Source organism: Gnatocerus cornutus, unplaced genomic scaffold (assembly GCF_029298725.1).
Source record: "Gnatocerus cornutus isolate USDA-ARS CGAHR unplaced genomic scaffold, icGnaCorn1.1 ctg00000023.1, whole genome shotgun sequence".
Taxonomy (NCBI): domain Eukaryota; kingdom Metazoa; phylum Arthropoda; class Insecta; order Coleoptera; family Tenebrionidae; genus Gnatocerus; species Gnatocerus cornutus.
This window is the reverse complement of record NW_028275375.1, coordinates 1,896,101-1,913,998: the sequence shown is the minus strand read 5'-3', so window position 1 is coordinate 1,913,998 and position 17,898 is coordinate 1,896,101.

The following is a 17,898-nucleotide window of genomic DNA, read 5'->3' as shown; positions in this document are numbered from 1 at the left end:
AACGAGCGGGTGATTAAACAAACTTATACAAACAGGCAAAGAAGAGCGAAATGAAGTGCTCGCTTCGCTTGCGGCTCAAACAAGTGGAAAATGAATTTCCTTCATCGAATCCATCCCAGTTAATTTACGAGAAGGCTGTTTATAGACAGATATAAGGCCACATATACAGGATCAATCAGTCTAGTGGAGCCAGTCTTGCAAGACGACGATAAGATTTATATGGAGACTAATGCGATCGGCTATGGAGCTCAGAAAGAGCACGGAAAGAGCTTATGAACGACCGCCTTCGCCTGTCATAAATTACTCGAGGATAAGAAGAAGGCGCCCACTGCTAGGTGTCAATCCACCACCTCCTCGCGCCACTTTTAAAAACCTCGAAGATGATAAGACTTTTTCCCGCAATTATCTATAAGCGTTCTGAGTCGGAAGCAAAAGGCGGAACAAATCGAATCTTAGTCCATGTTTAATTGAGTTAACGATGGATATTTGACGAATAAAATCCGACGAGGATCCAACATTGTGGAAAACTGCCTGAGTGTAGACACTCATCTGTTATCAATTACACCTTTCATTGCCTTCTTTATTTAACAGTGGTGCATTTTAAGCGCTTAATGATCCGAAACTACATCGATATTTGTTTGTTCACCATCATGAATTCCAACCTGTTACTACCAACCATTGATTTTAAAGCAATTACCCTTTTTATTACCACTACAATTCACAAGTGTGCTCTTCTACCAACATTGAGATGTTTGTAGAGAGGAATCAAGTCATAGATAATTTCATAAGTCACGCTCGTTGCTTTTCGAAAGGAAAGACAGCCATGGAAAATTATATAAATGAGGTGCTTGGGGTGTTGTGCTATATGTGGCGGGAATCACAATAGGAATTCTATTATTGCGTTCTAGCTCAAAAGTGACCATTATGTGTGAAATTTCTTTCATTAGGGAGGCTGCGAAATCTGGAAGTGAGTTGGAGGCTCCGTCGGTTTGACACTTTAAGTCTCAATAAAAAAAAAATTTGGGTTGATAGCTTTGACTGTTTTGAGCTATAAAGTGATAACAGGTTAAAACATTTTTTAAATAGTTGTTTATTGCTCTATAATTTTGTAATTTGGTACTGGTAATAAGAAATTTAAAATTAGTGTCGTCTCCAAATTTCAGAACGAAAACTTATAAACTATTAGAGTTACAGCTTTCTATGAAAATGTGCTCCATTTTTTACTGGCTCTATAATCAGAATTTTCTATATTCTTTAACAGTTGCTCTATAAATTTGTCTTTTCGCACAAAAAATAAACGACTCAAAATTTAACAGCATTTTTTTAGCAACATTTTTACATAAATATTTTTAAAAATTTTTGATAAGATTACAAAAACTATCTCTGTGGCGCTATAATTATGCAATTTGGGAACATATAATAAACTAACGCAAATTCAAAAATTCTTATGTTTTTGGATTCAGCGTGACATTCTGCGTAAAATGACACCCAAATTTGTTGAGTTTGCTTAATAAATAAACGAGGCATTGGCCAAAAACTGTTTTGAAAACGTCATTTTAGGGTGATTTTCAATCAATGTTTGCAAAATGAAAACGACGTTTAATAGCTTTGAATTACACATCAGTCGAAAGAGGAGCTCAAAATCTATCTACTGGTCAAATTTGAGATCGATCGGACAAATAGTTTACGAGTTTTATGGTCAAAAGTTAAAAAATTGAAAAATTTTCATCGTTTGAGTCGGATTTTTTTTTCGCGAAAAATCGACTATCGAATTTTGAATTTTTCAGAACTTTTTCTAACGTAAAATGAGCTGAAAAAAACAATGGCGCAAACCGCGTCTCAATATCTCTAATAGTTTTCGAGATATTTAACTTTGAAAACTAGAAAAAATGAGGAAAAATGAAAATCAACTATCCAAAACTTTGATCGGTCATAACTCAGTTATTTGCTGTCGGATTTGAATTTCAATCGCAGATTTGGAATCTGCGGAAAATTCTGCGTACACTAATGTATATTAACTCAAGTTTACTCCAAAAAATAAGCGAGATATTGATATCAGAAATTTGGCATAGTTTTAGTCATAAATTATCGGGAAAAACTGCATCTTTCGACTTTTGGAAAATCTAAAAACTATTTCTTAAGTAAAAAATCGCGAGAAAAGCGGTTTTAAAAAGGGTTTTTTTATATTCGCTTTAATTCCAGAGCTATCAAGCAAAATTGTTTTCGAACCTCCAAAATTTTAGCCCGCTGGCGACAACCCAAAATTCCAAACGCCTCTAACTCAGTTATTTGATGACGTACGAGAAAAATAAGGATATTTTTGGATTCAGCGCGAAATTCTGCGTTAAATGAGCCCATATAACTCAAATTAATATACAAATAAACGAGATATCGACCGAATTACATTTTCAAAGGGTGATTTAAGGGTTATTTTTAAGACGCTGTTTCGGAGCAAAAACTGCGTTTAACATATTGAATTATATATCGATCGAAAGAGGAGCTCGAGATCTATCAACTCGCCAAATTTCAAATTGATCGGGCAAATAGTTTACGAGTGGTGATCAAAAAACGAAAAATTTAAATTTTTTTATCGATTGAGTCGCAAAAATTTTTTGGCTAAAAATTGACCAACGATGGTCAAAATCTTTCGAAGTTTTGGAGATATTGAGCTTTGAAAATTTTGATCGCTCATAACTCAGTTTTTGGATTCTACGTAAAATTCTGGGTAAAATGAGCCCTAATAACACATATTTGCTCCAAAAATAAACGAGATATCGATCGACTCATGAGCTCATTTCTTTTGCTACTGAATGTACGACTAGGCAGATTTTCGCAAGACTGGAGTTAGTTAAATTATTAAAAAACACACTGTATTTAATTTCAGTTGTATGTAAAAGCGCAGTGGAGTTGAAATGAATATTTGAGAAAACTCATGCTGTTTCACCATGTTCAATCATCGAAATATAATTGCATTATTTATGAAAAGTGCAATACTGGGGCTAGAAACTCGTATAATAACTCAAGTTTACTCCTAAAAATAAGCGAAATATCGATATCAGAATTTTGGCATATTTTAGTCATAAAGTTTCGCAAAAAAACTAAAATTTTTGATTTTCGGAAAATCTAGGACCGAATTCTTAGCCAACAAAACTTTTACAATCTGTGTTGGCACAATTAGCAGGCAAATCACGAGTAAGAAGGTCACAGCGTCACTTTGACTTTCTAGAAAACCAACAAGTAAAAAACAAGCCGTAATTTTTTCAATGATACTTGACTTTTCCAGTTGTCTGACTGCATCAACACCGTTCAAACTCCCAACCCGATTGATTGCTATAATTACGACTCCGAACAAAGAGTACCAAACAAACCCTCCACGCGTATTCTAAAACAGTTTGGCACCTTTTCCTTTTTCATTGTCTGCATAAAGCAGCAGAAACAGGTGGTTTGAGCCAATGTAATGTAGTAATGTTCAGTTAGTTGAGTTCGACGATACGAGTGTAAAGTACGCCTGATTTGTCAACACCAAACAGTTTTCCGGTGAAATGACCGCGTGGCGAGCCGTGTTCAGCACCTATTAGTTCCAATACACCGCCACCAACAGAATCCCTCAAACGCACTTCGTCTCTCTATATGTAAATATTGGCACAGTATTGAAGACTTCGTCTTTGATCTCATTACCACAAACTACCTACGTCATACACGAAAACATTCGATTTTTAAAACGTTCAAGTGGCCCTTTGGAAACTCGTCCACGTGTAACATCGTCACTTCCGACCGTTGCAGTATCGTAAATATTGTAATATGGAGCAGGTAGGGGTCCAAGCGTAAATCCAGGGGGCGCATCGTTAAATTATTCCACGGGCTGAACTCGATACTCATTCGGCTGATCAATCGGTATTCTTATACAGGGACAGGGACACTGCTTTGTCGGAATAGAGCTTCTGTTTACGCTCATTCGCGTCCTCATGTTAATTAATACCGTTTGTGTTAATCACAATTAAGTGCCATTTTATTGAGAGTAAGCAAAAGAAAAGAATCCGCGCATTTTTGGTGGAGGCGCCGGTGCGAATTTCACCCGGAATTAACAGGAGTCTTCACCTAAGCCGAGTTTAGAAAGCAATAAAAATTCGGACAGCTGTCATATTTGCTTGGTCCCTATAAAGACATCATAAAACGTCATAAAGTGTCAATCACTACTTACCCGCAAAGTTGAGACCGAATATGATTTACAAGGGGTTTCTGCAGCCCACAAAAGTACAATAGGTCTGCTCTTTTATGTAAAAATCTCTAAAAACTGTTTTGGTTCAAACACAAGCAAAAATTCTAGTCCGAGAGCTTGAATCATAAGCTAAATAAACCAAACAATTTTTTTTTATGTTTTTCTAGGAGTTGATTAAAATCTTAATGCTAATTAGTAATTAGTCTTCTTTTTATACGAACACAAGTAACTATTCTTCTGCTTTGACCACAACTATCGCCTAAATTTACTTAACCTTATGAACTTTTGGTAACTAAGCATTCGAAGTAAAATTATTGAGAAAATACGATTTCGTCTATGAATTCCAAAAAAAAACTGTACTTTCTTACTTATTTTATTATTGAAAAGATAAAGATAATAGGTGACAATTTAAAAGCACATACAGAGAAATTTCTCCGATTTCTCCTGAACTAACCGTTGAATATTGCTAAAACTTCAGTATTTGATGCATTTTGATCTCTAGTTTATTAAAACAGCCTCCAAAAACCGATTTCTTTTATAAAAAAAATACAATTAGTTTCAAATTTAGTTGCTTTTCTCTGGAACTAACTGTTGAATCTTGGTAAAACTGCATGATTTTATGCATTTTTATCTCTATTTTGCAGATATAACCTCGAAAACCGATTTGTTTTTTAGAAAAAAATTGTCATCTAGTTCCAAATTTAATTGATTTTTCGACGATTTTTGCACATTTCAGCCAACTGCTTCATAATTAACCGTTAAATCTTACTAAATCTTTATTATTTTGTGCATTAATCTCTACTTTTCAAATACAGCGTCAAAAACAGTTTTTTTATATAAAAAATCATCATTTAGCCTCAATTTAGTTGATTTTTCGACGAACTTTGCAGATTTCAAGCACATTTCAGCCGATTTCTCTAAAACAAACCGTTGAATCTTCATAAAACTTAATTATTTTATGCATTTTGATCTCTACTTTGCAGATTCAGCTTCAAAAACATTTATTTACCGAAAAAACGTCATTTACTTTAAAATTTGGTTGATTTTTCGATGATTTTTGCTAATTTTAAGCACATTTCAGCCGATTTCTCGAAAATTAACCGTTGAATTTTGCTAAAACTTTATTATTTTATACATTTCGATCTTTACTTTGCAGATTTAGCTTCAAAAACCGTTTTTTTAATAGAGAAAATTTTCATTTAGCTTCAAGTTTAGACGATATTTTCAAAATTAATCGCTGAATCTCGATATACCTCAAAGTTTTCTAGCTGAAATATCAAGTAAAATTAATGAGAAAATACGATTTCGTCTATGAATTCTAAAAAGATTCTGTACTTACTTACTTATTTTATTATTGAAAAGATAAAGATAGTAGGTGAAAATTTAAAAGCACATACAGAGAAAATACAAATCTAAAAATGCCGCAAAAGACGATATAATTTAACTAAATAATAAAAAAATAATTGTACTATTCCTTTCTCAGGGGAAAGATTTAAATTGTAAGCCGCAAATGGACATTTTATTTCAACAATCGTGTTTTTATCTACGAGCCCGTCTGTTGAAGCACCCAAAAAACACATATTTTTGCCTATGAATAAACCACATAGTTGTATAGAAATTAAGTTTTCTTTTTTTGTAAATCTGCCTTCGCAATTTTTTCAAATATTTTATCATGGTTTATTGATTTGGCATATAAATTGAAAGACTTGTATAGAATAGAGTCAACAAGTTCTGATGTGTTTCCAGTTCTACGTTTACAAATTTTTGCCAATTTGATGTTGTCCGAAATCCGAAGCTTTTTTAAAAAACTAAAAAAACAGTCTTTTAGTAATGGAAGTAACAAACCTATACTCGAAAACTGAAGTCGAAATCTTTTTTAATAAAGAAGAGAAATGGGTGAAGACTCCTCTTAACATTCCTCTTGTTAAAATAATGGTTTAGTTACGCCTTAGTTTAGATATGTATTTGAATTTATACGACACTGTCAACCGGATTATCCTTTACGCCAATTACAGCGGCTGTTGACATGATCCAGCAAGGGAGACAATTTCTTCGGCGGTTCAACGACATTCCCGAAGAATTAAAAAATCCGCGCAGCACGTAGAAAGGTGATGATGACAATAAAACTAGCTTGAATGAACACATATAAGTGTATTAGTATTAGTCGAGTGGTGCTGCCAAAGGACTCAGTTTAGGATAAGTAATGGCCCCCTGTCAAGCTAGTCCGCTCGATAATAAGTGGAATCGGCCCCGTCGGTACGTTATTACTGTCGATGCATTTTGACATTGGGTGCATCCACTGATTTCCGTTATACGATTAACCACAATCACATTATGTCTGCACCCGGAATGGGTCTTGCCCATGGCTATCTGCCATTGTTGTTAAACAAGAATTAAAGAGAGTACATTGGTGCCCACTTGAGCTTGTGACTTGTTGGGTACAAAGGCGAGCGCGAGATTATTAAGCGCTTTCATTTGCTGGAAAAGTGAAAACAATTCGGGGGGGATTTTTTTTTTAATGACTGCTCGGGCGGAAATGGGGAGGCTTGACTGCAGGTACACACTTTGAGGACTTCAAGCGGTAGGAATCAGTTGCGGTTATCTGATTTTCAAGTGCGAAGAAAAGATTAAAAAAATAAAATTTTAGTACGAAAAATTCGAAAAAAAATACAAAAAATAATTTAGAGGCTACACCAGGATATTGAAATTTGAAGAGCTTACCAATCTTGAGTTGCTTATTATTTCTGCCAAATTCCAGAATTATAGAGCAAAAGAGACAGCTTTTAGAAATCATTGAATTATAAGGTATGTAGACAATAAAAAAATCTCATATTTTGTGAAGGCTGCAATTCTGGTAACTAAAACGTTTTAGCATCAAAATTTGGTGACGTTACTAATTTTAAGTTGTTTATTATTTATACACAAGTAGAAAATTGTAGAGCAACTGATAGAGATTTTAGAAAATTTCGATTTAGAACCAGTCAAGAAATTTGATCATATTTTTATAAAGAGCTGTAACTCTGGTAGTTTGTAGAGTTTTGTAATGAAATTTGGAGTCGTCACTAATTTTGAGCTACTTATTATGAGTGACAAATTACAAAATTATAGAGCAACTAACAGAGATTTTGTAAATTTTTGTTTTTTGAGCCAGTTAAAAATTTTTTATGAAAAACTGTAACTTTGGAAGTTTTTATTTTTGCGTATTGAAATTTGAAAAGCTCACTAATTTTGACTTGTTGTTAACAAATAACTGAGTTATGGCCGTTTAAATTTTTGGGTTGTCGCCAGAGGACCGAATTTTTTAAGGTTTGAAACAATTTGTGCCCAATATCTCGAAAATTATTACAGATATTGAGATGCGGTTTGCGCCATCGTTTTTCTCTCAATTTTTTTTCTCGCGATTTTTTACTTAAGAAATAGTTTTTAGATTTTACAAAAATCGAAAGTTGCAATTTTTCGCAAAAATTCGTGAGTAAAACTATGCCAAAATTCTGATATAGATATTTCGCTTATCTTTAGGAGTAAACTTGAGTTATTATACATCAGTGTACGCAGAATTTTCCGCAGATTCCAGATCTAAGATTTTAATTCTGATCCGACAAGTTTCAAAAAGTTGATTTTCATTTTTCCTAATTTTTCGTAATTTTTAAAGTTAAATATCTCGGAAACTATTTGAGATATTGAGATGCGATTTGCGCCATTCTTTTTCTCGGCTCATTTTACGTTGGAAACTGTTCTCAAAAGCTCAAAATTCAGTCAATTTTTCGCGAAAAAAAAAATTCGACTCAAACGATGAAAATTTTTCAATTTTTTGATTTTTGGCCATAACTCATAAATTATTTGTCCGATCAAACTTAAATTTTGCCAGTTGATAGATTTTGACCTCACAAAAATGAAATTTGTTGAGGTTACTAATTTGGACTTGGTTAATAACTGTTTACAATTTTAAATTTGTTGAGCAAAGGAAACAGATTTTAAAATTTTTTTGCGGATTAACCTAAAATACATTTTTTTCATCAAAAAACCCACTAACTTTGGTAATTTTAACGCCACAGAAATAAAATTTGGGGAGGTTACTAATATAGCCTTGGTTATTAACTGTGCCAAATTTCAAAAATATAGAGCAAAGAAGACAAATAGAATTTTTTATTTTGCCTATTAAATAGAACGCTCGGATAAAGTTATTAATTTTTAGTGGCTATTTTAATGTAAAATTGTAAAATCTTTCCTACTGTAGTTATAATTTTGCAATTTGAATTTGGATAAACAGTCCAAATTAAAGGAATTCTAAAAAATTTAAAAATATAACTCTCAAAATGACTAAATTACGAGAATTAGTAGAACGCTAGGATAAAGAATTTTTACTGACTCCTTTAATTAAAAATTATAAAATCTTTTCTACTGTAGGCGATAATTTTGAAATTTGGTGTCTTGAACAAACAGTCCAAATCAAGTAAAGTCTGAAAATTTCAAAAATTTCAAAATAACAAATTTACGAGAGATAATAGAACGCTCATTTTTTTGTTGCTCTTTATTAAAAAATTGTTAAATTTTTCCTACTGCAACTTTGTGCCTTGAATAAACAGTTCATATTTGATAAAGCCTGAAAATTTGATAAGTATAACTCTCATGAAAAAATTTTCCCAATCTAGTTTCAATATTGAAAACTATAAATAATAATTTTTCAAAACATTTTTTTATTTTTTTCCAATGTTAAATTTACTGTCGCTCCCTAATTCTTCAGAACCAATTTAGGTCAACCTTCAGATTCCCCCACCATCTTGTATCTTTAGCTAAGTTTTTATAAAGTCCACAGCTTTTCTAGTTTCTTTCAGAAATGATTGTCTCTTCTCCGCAATGTATCTCAATCCGAACGTAATTATTCCTAAAGAATCATTTATCAGCTGAACCAGTATCTGCTCGCAACGTAAAGCCATCGAGTTTGGAAGCACGTCAAGCAATAATGGCATAAATTAAGCTCATTAAATTCTTGCTTATTCCTCGGTTCCAAGAAATGTAGTTGGGGCCGTTGAAGATGTTAATTATTTGGGTCGCCCCCGCAACGTACCTATTTGGAATGTTATTTCAGTTCGTTTGTCTTTCCGCTCCTTGATTATTTAATTCAGGCCTTTATAATGAGAGAAACGAACTGAGAAAGATAATTACAACAGAAAATACGGTCTCGGCAACTAATAAGATACACCTTCGCTGTAGTCGAAAGTCGCCCTTGTTGTCGGAATTTCTCGGCCATTGGATGGACGTCCGGTCCAGACATCAAACTTGGGGAAATTTTAATTAGAATCTACCGCTTTTAATTCCGCGAAGAAGTTGGAAGAATCAACAAGAAAAACGTTGACATTTTAATAAAATCACGGCTCCGTTGGCGCGGATGTAATGAAGGAGTGTGCAGGGAGATTTGGGGGAGATGATGCAGTTACCAGTTAGCTCGAGAGCAAACTTTTCAAGATAGCGGGACCGGAGCATATAACATTGCCACTAAACTTTTGCCATTTTCAGTTCGCTTAGAATGAAGTGTGAAGCGATAAAGCTAACTAGTTATTCTGTTCGTCGTGTAAGAGTCCCTGATAAGAGTAATATGTTGTTTCGCATAAAGCCAACCAGGACGTGATACTTGTTTATGGTGGATGCTGATAGCGAATTTGCTTTTCGTTAAACTCCTAACTTCACCCCGTGTTAACTCATATCTTTACACCGAAACTCCATGCAAATCCTCCTTTTATTTTCAACGCGAATTTCACTGGTCGATGGGCTCGAAAAAATCCAATCTGTTTCTAATTGGAAAATAAATTTAAAAAGTAATTAAATGATTCTGTTATTTAGCCGCTTCATGAATGATTACCAACCAAAAGGGCAAATATCACAGTTTAACTTTTACACCGCCTGGTTTTATTAAAATTTTCACAACAAGTCGTTATGGCGTGAATAATCATATCAAAACCGACATTTTTAGAGTTGATAAAAGTAGACTTTGTAGTGGAGAAATACGGTGGACACACGTATAAAGCGGATTATGGATCTTCGAAAATAATCCCTACACATGTTTTTGGTTCAATGGGTCGATTTAAATCAGTGTAAATGAAGTTATACAAAGCGAAGGCTTACAAAACAAAACCCTTGCTTAAATCGACACGCTCGATAAGCAAAGCGGATTTTTAACATTTTTTTAAACGCTTTGCTGCACGTAAAGTGGATTTAATGCGACGGTGGAAAACGCACACGGACGTTTAGATGCCCACATGACTCCGAAGACTGCTAATACAACGTTTTTTTGGGTTTTCACCAAAACAAACGGAGTTGGTAGGCTAATAAACTGCCATAAGATGACAGTTGATTATTTTCGCACTCGGAATTTTATTTCGGAAAATCTAAGACCGATTTTTTAACTAGAAAATCGCGACAAAAACGATGGCGAAAACCGTTTCGTCCGATCTGTCGTAGTTTCTGAGATATTGGGCACAGATTAATTCGAACCTTCAAAAATTTGGCCTTCTGGCGACAACACAAAAGTTCTAACAGCCATAACTCAGTTATTTGTTGACGAAAATTAAAATTTTACCCGATTTTGGATTCAGCGTGTCATTTTGCGTAAAATGAGCTCTAATAAGGTGAGTTTGGTTCACAAATAAACGTAGCATTGACCAAAACTATTTTTCAATCGCTGTTTTCAAGGTAAAAACAACGTTTAAGGCTTTTGTGTTTACATCAGTCGAAAAAGGGAGTTAAAATTACCAAAGTTAACCGTGTTTTGACAAAAAAAATGTATTTTGAGTTAATCCGCAAAATAAAAAATTCTAAAATCTCTCTCTTTTGCCCAACAAATTTGAAATTTGGAACAGTTAATAACTAAGTTCAAATTAGTAACCTCCTTAAATTTGATTTCTGTGGCGTTAAAATTACGAGATTCACACGTTTTTTGATAAAAAAAAAGTATTTTAAATTATTCCGCAAATTAAAAAAAGTCTCCTTTGCTGCATAAGTTTGAAATTTGGCACAGTTAATACCCACATCTCAATTAGTAACTTCCCAAAATTTCATTTCTGTGACTGTCAAATTACTAAAATTACTCGTTTTTTAATAATAAAATAAATAACTTTAATTTATCAAGATTTGCTTCAGGCCTAAATTTGGTGGATTCTTCTTCGAATTTCCTTTTTAATTTAGAAACTTCGTTGAATTCCTTTTAGATTCTCTAAATTTTTTCTTGTATCTTCTTAATGAGTCTTTAGATTGTCTTTTTTAGATATCTTGTCTCTTGTTTGTCTCTGTTGTCTGGATAACGAGTTGCACCTTTGCAGAGTCAACAATGCTAATTCCAGCTAGTTAAGAATAGAGGAACTGCAGCCGAGAGTAAAAAGTCTTTTGGCCATAAATTCCGCAATAAAGTTTTTCATAACAGAAAGATATTTTATAGGTTCATATATCTCTTTAAATATTCGGTATCTCGCCCTTATTTTCCATTTAAATCCATCTCTTCGGTATATAAAGTTGGACCGGCTGGCCCTCCGCCAATTCCCAAGTAAAGTCACGTTTAATATCAGAGCTCCTAAGGTAATATTTTGTGGCTATTCCTATAAAGTTACGTCGTAAATTTCTCCGATTTTACATGAATCTTAAGCAGCCCCCAGAAACTTTCCTTTTATGCCGTTTTGATTTAGAAATCGAGGGTGCACGTGCAGAATTAAAATCGGTCAGATAGAGCAGTTAATCCAAGTGTGATGAGCACAAACACTGCATTAACACGGCTCGGCATGCATGGGCCCGCGGAAGCCCCATCTTGGTCGATACAAGGATAGATAAAAGATTCGCTGCAAGAGTTCGGAAGTCGAAGTCACATTCTGGAAGAGCGATCATGAAAATGTACAATAACACGGGGCGAACGTTGCCCGAATATAAATTCTTAACATACCTCAAACGGCTGTTATTATTTTCGCAAATAGAAATTAAAAATTATTTACGGTGAACGGTCACAGGGATAGTACAGTGGGGCCGCGACTCTTCGATAGTTCGATTGTGTAAACATTAACCAATTGGGTTTTCTGATTCGATGAATTCGCCGCAAAAACCTAAAGAGAATGTGGGGCTGCTGCCTTTGTAACCGTCGCGATAATTCACTCAATTTAAGGAGCGAGATGCGTTTACTAAATATTTGGGCGCAAACCACACAAAGACTTTTTTAGGGCACAGGTCTAATTATAGCAACGTCATAAATCAATAAAAACACGTAACATTTTATCCTCAAAATTCTAGAAAAAATTTAAGAAAAATCCAAAATTAATTTTAAGAAGCTACACAATTTAGAATTTTGCGGATTAAACCAAAATATATTTCATTTTATCAAAAATCATGTAAGTTTAGTAATTTTAACGCCACAATAATGAAATTTGAAGAGGTTACTAATTTATAGTTGGTTACTAACTGTGTCAAATTTCAATATTATAGAGCAAAGGAGACAAAGGAGGCTTTTAGAATTTTTTATTTTGCGAATTAACCCAAAATACATTTTGTTTTATCACAAATGAGTAACTTTAGTAATTTTGACGCCACAGTAATAAAATTTACGGAAGTTACTAATCTAGGCTTGGTTATTAACTGTGCCAAATTTCAAAATCATAGAGGAAAGGAAACAGATTTTAAATTTTTTTGTTTTGCGGATTGACCCAAAATATATTTTTTTCATTAAAAACGTAATTTTAACGCCATAAAAATGAAAATTCAGTAGTTTACTTATTTAGACATGGTCATTAACTGTTCTAAATTTCAAATTTGTAGAGCAAAACAGACAGATTTTAACATTTTTTATTTTACGGATTAACCCAAAATATATTTTTTTAACAAAAATCGGATAACTTTCGTAATTTTAACGCCGCAACAATGAAATTAAAAGAGGTTACTAACTGAAACTTGGTTATTAAATGTGTCAAATTTCAAACTTGTCGAGCAAAGGAGACAAATTAAAAAAAATATATTTTACGGATTAACCCAAAATCCATTTTTTTAATCAAAAAACCGCTAACTTTGGTAATTTTAGCGCCACCGACATGAAATATAGGTAGGTTACTAATTTAGACTTGATTATTAACTGTTCCAAATTTCAAATTTGTTTAGCCAAAGAAACAGATTTTAGAATTTTGCGGATTAACCCAAAATAAACATTTGGTTTTATCAAAAAACGTGTAACTTTAATAATTTTGAGGCCACAGTAATTAAATTAAGGAAAGTTACTAATCTAGACTTGGTTATTAACTGTGCTAAATGTCAAAATCATAGAGTATAGAAAACAAATTTTAAAATTTTTTGTTTTGCGGATTGCCCCAAAAATTTTTTTTTTCTAAAAACGTGTAACTTTAGTAATTTTAACGCCACAAAAATAAAAATTAGGAAAGTTACTAACTTAAACATGATCATTGACTGTTTTAAATTTCAAATTTGTAGAGCAAAGAAGACAGATTTTACAATTTTTTTATTTTACGGATTAACCTAAAATACATTTTTTTATCAAAAAACGGCTAACTTTGGTAATTTTGACGCCACAGAAATACAATTTAAGTAAGTTACTAATTTAGACTTAATTATTAACTGTTCTAAATTTCAAATTTGTGGGGCCAAAGAAACTGATTTTAGAATTTTTTATTTTGCGGATTAACCCAAAATACATTTTTTTTTGTCAAGACACTGTTGACTTTGGTAATTTTAACTCCACAAAAATGAAATTTGGAGAGGTTACTAAATTAGACTTGGTTATTAACTGTTCGAAATTTCAAATTTGTAGAGCCAAAGAAACAGATTTTAGAATTTTTTATTTTGCGGATTAACCCAAAGTACCGTTTTTTTATCAAAAAACGGCTAACTTTGGTAATTTTTACGCCACAGAAATAAAAATTGAGAAGATTACTAATTTAGACTTGGTTATTAATTGTTTCAAAATTCAAAAATGTAGAGCAAAGAAGACAGATTTTACAATTTTTCATTTTGCTGATTAAATAGAGCGCTCAGATAAAGTTACAAATTTTTAATGGCTCCTTTAAAAATTGTAAAATCTTTCCTACTGCTGCTATAATTTTGAAAGTTTATGTCTTAAATAAACAATTCAAATCAAGCAATTTCTGAAAATTTCAAATATATAATTCTGAAAATGATTAATTTTCGAAAGGTTATAAACCGCTCGGATAAAATTACTAATGTTTAGTTACTCTTTTAATAAAAATTTGTAAAATGTTTCCTACTGCAGCTATAATTTTGCAGCTTTGTATATAAAATAAACGGTCCAAATCTAGCAAATCCTAAAATAAATAAAATTCGTAAAAAATTTCCTAATACAGTTTCAATACTAAAAATTATAAATAATAAATAAACTTTGATCCCATCCACCGAAAGTTTTCTAAACAGTTTTTTATTTAAAAAGAATTTAAAAAATAAATTGTAAAATTCATAAAAAATTTAAGAATCTATTAATAAATAATAAAATTTTAGGAAAGTTAAAGAATCCAAAAGAATATACAGGTGTAACAGAAATAAGTACATTAAATTAAACTGGTAGATCTCGATAAAACAAACTATTTTTTTTCGATTTTCAGTATTTCAAATGTTATCCTTTTCAGTTTTTTTTTTACCTGGCTGCGGCTTGCCAACTACCTGGCAATGTTTAGATTTTTTGTACAATTTGCAGCTAATTTACTAACGGATTAGAATTCTAGTCTACTTGTTCAAATAATCACAGTTATACAGGGTCCGGCAACACTTGTGTCCACCCCCAAAATCGTCTTTAATTTTAAAGAGAAAATTTTGAAAATTTGCATACGCTCATAGTTGACACAGCTCTAGAAGCTGACGCAAAAATTTGTTTTTTATCACGATTTGGTTGGCGTCGCGACGCCTTAATTTTATCGATTTTTGAGTTTTTGCGGAAATTCAATTTTTTTTCAACATAACTGTGATACAAATATCTGAGTTTTTATTTTAAATCAAATGCAAATTGTGTTTAAAATTTGCGAAAAAAACGTTGTTTTATCAAGTTAGTTTTCAAAATTATGGCAGCGCATCGGCAAACTACGTTTTTTCAAAATTTTCTCTTTAAAATTAAAGACGATTTAGGGGGTGGACACAAGTGTTGCCGGACCCTGTATAAAAAAAAAATAACAGAAGAGCTTTTTCCATTTCTCGCCCAATTTCCCCATCACCCCTAATTTTTTTCTAATTTGACCCGTTGAAGTTCATAAGTTTTTCAGTCCGTTGGGTGTTTATTAACAATAGTGATTTAAAAACTCATCAAAGTCTGTCATATTAACGCGATAAGCAATTCGAGTCACATTAATACACATCAGAGTATGTAATGAACATGTCAGGCAGCCGCCTATTGTCACGGGGGCGGCTCTGGGGGATGTTATCTGGACCGTTGTATCTCGTCCTATTTATCTCCAGCCACTATCGCTGTTTACTATCGCATTATCGACGGCTAATGTCTCCAGAGAGCAACTGCTGTAATAAGGGAGTTTATCTCAGGAGGATTGCAATATGTTAGCATTTAATTCCTGCGAGTTCATTAAAGCGGCTGCAAAAAGTGCTGGAACCCGTTTTTGTGACGAAATGATGCAAAGTTGTCAATAGACCCCCTGACAATAGCCCCAGGAGCGTGTTGGTAATTCCCGTGTCCGTCCGCGTCTGGTGTATAAGCGTTTCCGCGCCCCTAAACTTCCCTCTAAAGACATGCAGAATGTGTTGGGTGTTCCGTGTGAACCAAGCATGCAATTACTGTAACGGAGGCTGCAATCAGGGACGACATGCGGCGTCTTCCTGCTGATGAGAACTCAGTCCTCCTTTCATTATAGACCTGTCGATTTTCTTTAATTTCTGTCCTCCCCATTTTTATTGAGGCCTTTGTCTGAGCCAAGAAACATTTAAATTTGGGGCGTTTTCTGAAAAGACTCAACTTTCGTGGGCTTTTGTGGGCCCCTTCCGATTATTTTGCACTTATTTTTAAAACGCATTGTGAGTCGGGATTTCGAGGCGATTTAAGACAAATCGGAAGTGAATGGACGTCAATCAAACGGACGGACGGCGCGGGAAAAACGGCGAGAATTTTAAATCTCCTTCGCTGTTAATTAGTTTTTGTGTGCGGAAATCCCGAGGGTGTGTACGTATGTGGTGATATTTCTGCGTCTCAGCGGGACGTCGACGTTGTGCTCAATGATTCGAGCGGACATATATTATTTTTGTAGCGGAGGGTGTAAATATGATGTCACAAAGCCATTTGTTAGCGCGCTTCCTGGCCGGTTTGCCGACAGGAAAACCACGACCCGATATGTCGCTTCGTATTTATGATCGTACAAGGATAATACATACATTCATACACATGTATGCGTCCTGATACAGCCAAGCTTACAAACATTTTCGCAAGGGTTGCGATAAAAATCTAATGATAATGAGATTCCAACCCCTACCGGCTACATTAACAAGATTTCCTGTGGTGTTTCGACGTGTCTTGGGGGTTGAGGTGGCTAATTGGATGGGAAAACCGCTCAGTTTTCCCAATCGAAGGTGTTCATCTGCAGGGGCGGATTTAGCGCAATTGGAGCCCTGAAAAATGCATACACGATTATTGATAAAAAGAAATGTATTTTTGATTAATTCGCAAAATAAAAAATTCTAAAACACGCATCCTTTGCTCTACATTTTTTAAATTTGGCACAGTTAATAACCACGTCAAAGCTAATAACTTTCAAAATTTCATTTCTGTGCCGTTAAAACTACCAAAGTTAGCCGTTTTTTGATAAAAAGAAATGTATTTTGGATTAATCAGGAAAATAAAGAACTCTAAAATTTGTGTCCTTTGCTCGACAAATCTAAAATTTGGAACAGTTAATAATCAAATCTAAATTAGTAACCTTCCCAGATTTTATTTCTGTGGTCCTTAAATTAACAAGTCAGCCGTTTTTTGGATAAAAAAATATTATTTTGGGTCAATCAGCAAAATAAAAAATTCTAAAATCTGTCTCTTTAGCTCTACAAATTTGAAATTTGGAGAAGTTAATAAACAAATCTAAATTAGTAATCTTTTCAAATTTTGTTACTGTGGCGTTAAAATTACTAAAATTACACGTTTTTGGATAAAAATAGTAGATTTTGTTATACGGCAGAAAAGTGGTACTTTTTGTCGAGCAATTAAATTGCAGTAGCGAGGCGAAGCCGAGCGTATGCAAAATTGCGAGACAGGAAGCCACTTTTCGGCCAAATAACAAATACAACTTTTTCTCCAAACGTTAAATTCAGTTCCACGACCTACAATGAGTGAACGGAAATTGAACTAAAAACATGGATGGCTATGCAAGTAGTTGTCATTAATGACATTTACTGTGAAAAATATTGGTTTTAAGGAGTTTCAAAGTTAAGATTGTGTAAGTGCCATACAAAATGTTAGTCTCAAATAGTAACCGTCACAAAAAGTACTTTTTCTGCCTAGGCAGCAAAGTGTTTCCATGTCAACGAGCGCTTTTCATTACTTATAACAAAATTGCCTACTTTACTGTCTAAAAACGACTAAAAAATAGTGACTTTTTGTGACGTTTGGAGAAAAAAATATTATTTTGGGTTAATCAGCAAAATAAAAAATTCTAAAATCTGTCTCTTTAGCTCTACAAATTTGAAATTTTTAGAAGTTAATA